This window comes from Platalea leucorodia, assembly GCF_965183815.1.
Source record: "Platalea leucorodia genome assembly, chromosome: 3".
Taxonomy (NCBI): Eukaryota; Metazoa; Chordata; class Aves; order Pelecaniformes; family Threskiornithidae; genus Platalea; species Platalea leucorodia.
In genome coordinates this window covers 88,894,353-88,900,725 of record NC_138825.1, presented here as the reverse complement: position 1 = coordinate 88,900,725, position 6,373 = coordinate 88,894,353, and positions in this window count along the sequence as shown.

Here is a 6,373-nt window from a genome sequence, read left to right as displayed (position 1 = left end):
CGGCCGCCCTCCCGTCCTCCCGACCGCGCAGGCAAGGGGCTGGGGCTTTTCCTCGCCTTTCTTTTTAAATCCGAGTTATCAGCCAAGTTTTTTTTTGGGGGGGGGTTGTTTTTTTTTTTTTAAAGAGGAAAAAAAAAAAATCTATTCCTTTCTGCAGATGCGCTCCTTCTCTCCCCCTCCTCCTTCTCCTCCTCCTCCTCCACGTTCTGCCCCGTCTGATGGGCCAGGCAGGACTGACATGGGTAACAAACGCTCTGCGGACACAAATTAGGGCTTGTAATTGAAATTTGTTGCCTTGATCTGTCAGCACTTCCAGGCAGGAGACCGGTGGGAAGAACTCGCTCATTAGTGTCACTGCGGCGGCGGGGGCAGGGCGGAGCCGCGGGGCGGGGGCTGAGACCGAGACCGCCCGGCCGCCCGCAGCCCAATCAGCGCCGCCCCGGCCCCGCCGCCCCGGCCCCGCCGCCGCCGCTCTACCGGGGGGCCCCCGCCGCCCCGGCCGGGAGAGTTTTGGGGGCGGGGGGAAAGGCCGCCCCGCCGTCCCGCACCCGCGCCCAGGCCGAAACAGGCCCGCGCCCCCCGGCCCGCGGCAGATGCACCCCGCAATAAACCTTAATGAGACGACCCCCCCCCCCCCCCCATCGCATCTCCCCCCGCGGGGACCGGGCTGGCCGGGAGCCCCAGCTCCCTCCGAAACGCAGAGGGATGGGGGGCCCTCCCGGGGAGCTGCGTTTCGCTCGGCAAAACCGTTCGGACTTTAAAAAAAATGACGTTGTGCCCTTTCTTGCTGTTAGGGATTAGTAATTATTAGTGTTATTCAGCTGTTGCAGTCGGCGATTCGTCGCGTTGTTATTCAAACGCTGCCTGCGGAGGGGTTTCGGCGCAGCATCCATAGCCCCCTTTAGACCCAACCCATTGGGCGCTGAAGCTGCAATAAAAAGAGAGTTAAACCGAACCTTGTATGAACATCAACGCATCCAGCTGCAGCAACTTTAATAATAATCATATTCAGGTGCATAGAATAGTTACAGAGAAAATCCTTTCGTATCTTTCCACTGAGTAAAACCATTAAACACTTGGAGCCAGATATTCTTTTCTTTGCATGCTCAGGGAAATGAAAAAGCTATTGAGATTTTTTGTGTGTTTTCCTTTCTTTTTCTCTTATTGGGAGATTCCCCCCCCCCCCCTTTTTTTTTGGTGGCATGCTCCGTTGAAGAGAACAGAATAGAAATCCTCCTGTAAAAAATCATAGGGCAAATTTCACGGTTTCGGGGAATAGGATCTCAGCTTCACTTCGCTGTTTTGGGCAACAGAGAGAGAGAAATTCGTGGTGTGGTTCGTCTGTGTTACAGCCCCGGAGGTTCTGTTCGGGCCGTCGAGTGGCACCGCTGAGATTTCTGGTCGTAATCTAAAAAGGAAATAGCTGCCATTCAGGAGACGTAACCGTTGCCACTGTCGCATCTTACCTATCCCTAAAATGCCAATTTATCCCTACTTTCAATAGCTGCTTCGTCAGAGAGTCTGAGGAAGGGGCTGATTAATAAATATACCGTAGAGATAAATGATCCCTTCAAATACGGTTATCAGCGTTAAAATTGTAGAAGTGCTTTCCAGAAGTGGAAATATAGGTATGTGACAGATAGAGAATTGATTAAAGAAAAAAAAAAAAAAACAAAACCAACGAAACAGCCGCAGGAACACTAACTCTCTCCACATTGGAAGAGATGGCAATTTGTCTGAGAAAAATTCATCACTACGAAAAAAAAATTCCCCTGCAGTGGCTGTCGCTCTGAATCGATAGGAGAGCAGCAAACGCCTAATGCCTGTCACCGACAAAGAGTGCTGTGGAGTTAGTTTATCTTTACGTTAAATCTGGGACATATTAACTGTTCCCTGGTCTAAAGCCTGTCTGCTCTGCCTATTCCAGCCGTGATTGAATCTGAAGGAAATCAGATGTGCGAGAGTGGTCGAAACGTGCTAAGCTAGAGGATCTTGCAAGAGTTTAAACGCCATCGCGGTGGGGATGAGGTCGATAGGGAGAGGAAGGAAGGAAATGGATGTTATCTGTCCGAGGGCGCTCCGGCAGCGTCCCCGCCCGCCCATCTCCGACGGCACCTTCCGCGGCCCCGCTCCGCGCTCCCGCCGCCCGCGGCCGCCGGGCCACCCGCGCCACCGCCACCGCCACCGGTGCGACGGCCCCGGCGGGGCCCGCGGGAGCAGGTACCGACCCCCGCCGCCGCGGCCCGGGGGGGCGCGGAGGAGCGCGGGAGAAGGAGGAGGAGGGTGCGCTCGGCGGCGGCGGGGCCCGGCCTGCCGGCGGCGGGGGGCGCGGGGGCTTTAGGCCGAGGCCGCGCTTCTGGCGGAGCGCGGGGCGGGCGGGGAGAGCGGAGTCGGCCCCGAGCGGCCGCCGGGACCCGCCGGGGGCACAGCCGCCCCCCGCTCCGCCGGGCCCTCCGCGGAGCGCGGCTTCGGCCCGCAGGCGGGGACGGGGACGCAGCCGGAGCCGGAGGTGCCGCGGGGGTCCCGGAGCAGCCTCTGGGCACGGGGTTGCTGGTCCTGCCCAGTTTTCCTTCCTTTCCCTCCCCCTAGAGCCAGCCGCCGCGCTTGCCCGCCGAGGAGACCCCGACCCCTTGCTCCGCACCGCTCCGCGCCGCTCCGCGCCGCACCGCGGGGTGCGCGCAGCCTGCCCGTCCTACGGCGGATGGACAAATCGCCCGGATTATTTTTTTCCGGGAGGGTGGGCGCTCGTTGTCGTTGTTGTTGATTTTATTTTTTCCTTGCCGGATTTCTGTAGGGTGATGTGTGGCGCGTTGTTTTCGTTCCTTGACTTTTTAAAATAACTGGGTGGATTTAAGTTTATCGAACAACCTGTGATCCATATGTTTGTCCGATTAATTTTTTTATGGGATGATGAAAGAGAGAAGAATCTCTCTATATAGTGATCTGCTAATGGAATAATATATATATCCAAAACACCTTTCCGGGGTTACTTTTATTTCCGGACTTTAAAATGCAGTCCGGGTTTTTAGGCAGTTGGGTGAGGCGCTACTTATTTGATGTAGGAGAATCGCGTATTTAGACTTTCGGGGGCGGGGAGGGGGGGGCAAGTTTAAACTGTTTTCCACCCGAAAGATATTTCCCTGCTCTCCCTTCGAAAATCTCGAGTGACATTTAGGGGACGGTTACGGCCGTGTTTTGCCATTCACAGTGTGATTTCCGCAAATCTTTTCGAACACTAAAGCCGGGTGCCATCAGGGAGTACAATATCCACAGCGTCCTCTTCTCTTTAAAGGCACGATTTTCTGTAACTTCCCAGCCGGGGACTATAGGAGCAGTCACTAAGGAAAGCATATTTTATATCATTATCCGCTTTTTCCCCCAGTGAGCCTAATCGCTTCACCCTGAGGAGACGTGGCGTATAAAACTGACAGCAGGTAGCTGACGGGGGCCAGTCACTCAAATATTACCAATCAGTGAAAAATTATAGACGCCGGTGAGAAAATCGCATGTAAACTCTGTTTCTGCAGATCCCAAGTGCACCTTCGCCCCTGGCTCTCTTCCTTGCTCTCCGCCGTTGCGGCTGAGCGGGAGGACTGGGGGGTCTTGGGGGCGAATTAGCACTTCCAGTTTTCCCGTAACAGGGTGCACGGCAAGCCTGGAGCGCCTCTCCCCGAGGCACAGATCACCTTCAAAACAGGCTTGAGAGAAGGTTAAGCGTGGCTTAAATTTAAAAGAGGCAGGAAAGCCCCCCTCAGCCCCCCTGACCACGGCGGGGTATTACAGCCTGCCCGTCCCGCTCTGCCGGGGACCCTGCGGCCAGGCTGCTCTCGCCGCTTCCAAGCGGGCTTCGGCCGCCCGGAGCGGCGGAGGGGCTCTTCCGCGGGCGCGCACGGAGCGCGGCTCACAGCCAGGGGCGCGGGCGGCCCCCGCTCACCCCGCGCCTCGCCGGGCCCAGGGTCGCGGGGCCCCAGCGACGCCGGGCTCAGCCCCCGGTGCTCGTCCCGGGGCCTGTGCCGGACACACCGCCCCGCCCGCCCGCCCGACGGGCTTAGCTCCGCGGCCGGGCTGGGGCGGGAGGGAGCGGGGCCGGCGTCCCCGACACCTGAGGCTCGAACTCGACTGGAGGCTCCCAAAGCAAGGGGACGGCGAAGCCGACCCGGCCCCAGCCTCCAGGACCAGGGTGCGTGCAGCGTCCCGCTCGGTGCTCCTGGCTCGGGAGCCGAGAAATGGGAAGCGGGCCGGGGAGGCGAGGGGAACCCCACCGCCATCACCGCTTATAGAGCCGGGTGTCGCCTGCGGTGACCCGGAGTTAACCCGGACCGCGGGGAGCCTCGCTGCGGGCGTCGCCAGTCGCCCCGAAGCCAAGCCCAACCTGCCAGGAGCGCGACCACCACAGCGGCGCGACGGCGGCCCTTAAACAGCCGCCGCGAGTGGAGTTAGAGGAGGGCTTATCAGTGCGGCGTGGCACGTTGTGTTCCCTCTTCAGCACCGCGGCGCGCTGCGCCGGGACGGCCGCGCACGGAGGAAGAGAACGGATCGGGGCCGGCCCGCCGTGCCCGCAGACGGGGCGTCCGGTCCGGCGGCAGGCGCCCGTCGTCCCCCGCGGGGCGGCTACCGGCCTTTCCCCGCGCACTCCACCGAGCCCCTCGGCCCGGCCGTCTTTACCGGCTGGTGCCCCCGCAGCCTCAGGTCTCTTTTTAAAACTGCGGAAAAAATATTCGCTCCCCTGCTGCGGAGTATAAATAAGATCAGCGTACGGAAATAAGTGCGCAGCCAGCCGACCGGCTTTCCAGACGGGTGAAAATGCTGAGGAATGGCATTAAAGAATTGAAAACACAGTTTAAAGGCACCCGTGTTAAAATTATAAATATTCTGGTGATTGCGTTTTATAGCGCTTAAATTACTACCTTAATTTGGAATTACGCAGCCGCAAGTATGCATCATTTTAAGGAAATCTCCCGTCTTTAATATGACGCTCCCACTTACAGTTATTGTTCGTTTCAGACAAACGATTTTTAAAAATAGCCTTTTCATTACTCCAGTCACAAAATAAACGTTCGCAAACACTAAATGAGGGTTGAGGAAACCTCTGGCTTTACTTTTTTATGGCTTTCCTATAAATTTAACTCGTATTTTCACTATTGTCTCAGGAAGAATATGAAAACATGTATGGAATTAAATTAAATTAGGTAGCCTTAAATCACTATAGTTTAGGGTAGAGTCACTAATTGGAAATATTTATGTTTGCGAGGCTGGGATTTCAGCAGTAAAAAGATACGGTATATCCCCGTTTTATCATAACGTGGGTCTACGGGAACATTTATATCATAGCATTGTAAGAAATGATGTGTAGTTAAACAACATTTTTTAAGCAAGGCTTGTGTCTTTTTATGGTAACCCTCGGTCTTTAGTCAGGGCTAGTTCTCATATTACATGAAATGTACTTTAAGAAGTACTACCTGCTCCAGCTGTCCAGGAAAAACTGAATTATGGAACTAGGAAACATATGGCAGTTGCATATTGCACGAGTAAGGTACATATGAAAGTTATAAATTTCTTTTTTAAGTAACCATTGTAAACGCATTTTTATAGGTTTCACAGTATGTATTACATCTGTAATTTTAATTTTTGCAATATACCTTTTTAAAGATACCTATGTTTTCTGTACTCCAGGGAAGGAAATGCAAAGAGACGTTTATGCGTAAAAAAAAATTGCTGCGAGCAAAACAAACAAGCAAGGTAAATAAAGGGGGAAGCGGAGCTTCCTCACAATGGAAAGGACACTATGCCATCTATTGGCAAAGCCGTTCATTACAAAGCCAAGGATACCCAAGCGAGTATTTTCCATTCTTTGAATACTACGCAGAAAAGTGTCGCAGTCATAGTTTTGGTATATTGCAAACAAATGAATAAAGACAGTTCCATGGAGGTCCGGGGAAAAAAAAAAAAAAGGAAAGGAAAAAAATAAAAGAAGAAAGCAAAGACAGTTAGTGAATTTAAACCTCACAAATTAGGTCATTAACTCACAGGGGGATTTTGCAGCTAATTGCAAACTCCCTTCTTGGAGCGCCCGAGTGGGAGAGGTTTAGCTTTTTCGATTGTTTTATTACTGAACCATGTCAAAGAAGGCTTCTTTTTTTTCTTTCTTTTCCTTTCTTTCCTTTTTTTTTTTTTTTTTTTTTTTAAATGCAAGGTTACTTAAGGACTTTATGGCCACAAAACAACCCAGTAGGCTGCTTTAGAAGCTGACCTTACAGTCCCTGCTTAGTTAAGACTTCCTCTGAACGCTACGCGAGCCTGACTGCAGGATCGGGCCTCCTTTTCCCTCCTCTTCCACGCCTCGCAGAGCTCCCCCGAAACACGACCCTGATCT